The 1,732-nt window shown below is 35.6% G+C and overlaps 1 non-coding gene across 1 annotated transcript; it reads left to right on the plus strand.

The window, feature by feature from the left end:
• Positions 1-577: 577 nt before the first annotated feature.
• LOC112798665 (small nucleolar RNA R71) lies at positions 578-681 on the plus strand. Its single transcript, XR_003200266.1, has one exon. It is a non-coding gene; the product is annotated as a small nucleolar RNA R71 (small nucleolar RNA).
• Positions 682-1,732: the final 1,051 nt, after the last annotated feature.

Consider the following 1,732-nt stretch of genomic DNA (forward strand, 5'->3'; position numbering starts at 1 on the left):
CTAAGTTAGAGGTATTCTATTCATAATTCTATGTCTGTTACTGAGAAGATGATGGATAAGGCTTGATATTGCCGAGCCTATTTCTTCCACCATTATTAAAGCCTTGTTGAGGCTTTTGTTGATCCTTCCATGAGAAATTCGAATGATTTCTCCATAATGAATTATAGGTGTTTCCATAAGGTTCACCCATGTAATTTACCTCTACCATTGCAGGGTTTTCAGGATCATAAGCTTCTTCTTCAGAAGATGCCTCTTTAGTATTGTTGGATGCATTTTACTATCCATTCAGACTTTGAGAAATCATGTTGACTTGCTGAGTCAACACTTTATTCTGAGCCAATATAGCATTCAGAGCATCAATTTCAAGAACTCCCTTCCTCTGAGGCGTCCCATTATTCATGGAATTCCTCTCAGAAGTATACATGAATTGGTTATTTGCAACCATGTCAATAAGTTCCCGAGCTCCTGTAGGCGTTTTCTTTAGATGAATAGATCCACCTGCAGAGTGGTCCAATGACGTCTTGGAAAACTCAGATAGACCATAATAGAATATATCTAATTGGTCCACTCTGAAAACATGTCAGAAGGACACTTTTTGGTCATCTGCTTGTATCTTTCCCAAGCTTCATAGAGGGATTCACCATCTTTTTGCTTGAAGGTCTTAACATCCACTCTAAGCTTGCTCAGCTTTTGAGGAAGAAAGAATTTATCCAAGAAGGCTGTGACCAGCTTATCCTAGGAGTCCAGACTATCTTTAGGTTGTGAGTCCAACCATGTTCTAGCTCTGTCTCTTACAGCAAAAGGGAAAAGCATGAGCTTGTAGACTTCAGGATCTACTTCATTCGTCTTAACAGTCTCACAAATCTGCAAGAACTCAGTTAAAAACTGGTAAGGATCTTCAGATGGAAGTCCATGAAACTTGCTGTTCTGTTGCATTAGAGCAACTAATTGAGGTTTCAGCTCAAATATGTTTGCTCCAATGGCAGGAATTGAGATGCTTCTTCCATCAAACTTGGAGGTGGGTTTAGTAAAATCACCAAGCATCCTTCGTGCATCATTGCTGTTGGGTTCGGCTGCCATCTCCTTCTCTTGTTCGAAAATTTTAGAAAGGTTGCCTCTGGATTGTTGTAATTTAGCTTCTCTTAGTTTCCTCTTCAGAGTCCTTTCAGGTTCAGGATCAACTTCAACAAGACTGCTTTTTTTCTTGTTCCTGCTCATATGAAAGAGAAGAGAACAAGAAAAGAAGAGGAATCCTCTATGTCACAGTAAAGAGGATCCTTATTATTAGTAGAAGAAGAAAAGAATAAAGAAAGGAGAATCCAAACACAAGGGTAAGGATAGAGGCAGTGATTGGAGATGAAGAGAAGTGAAGAGAAGTGTTACTAAATGAATAAATAAATAGAAGAAGATGAGAGAGAGAGAGAGAGAATTCGAAAATTAATTTTGAAAAGGAGTTAATGATTTTCAAAAATTAAAGGTGAGATAGAATTAAAATTAAAATTTAAAACAATTGGTTAATTTAAAAAGAATTTTGAAAAAGGGATGAGATATTTTCGAAAATTAGAGAGGGAAAAGTGGTTAGGTGGTTTTGAAAAAGATAAGAAACAAACAAAATGTTAATTAGTTAGTTGAAAAAGATATTAAAATCTAATTTGAAAAGATAAGAAGATAAGAAGTTAGATATGATATTTTGAAATCAAATTTTTGAAAAAGATATAATTTAAAAAGATAT

This window comes from Arachis hypogaea, chromosome 4 (genome assembly GCF_003086295.3).
Source record: "Arachis hypogaea cultivar Tifrunner chromosome 4, arahy.Tifrunner.gnm2.J5K5, whole genome shotgun sequence".
Taxonomy (NCBI): Eukaryota; Viridiplantae; Streptophyta; class Magnoliopsida; order Fabales; family Fabaceae; genus Arachis; species Arachis hypogaea.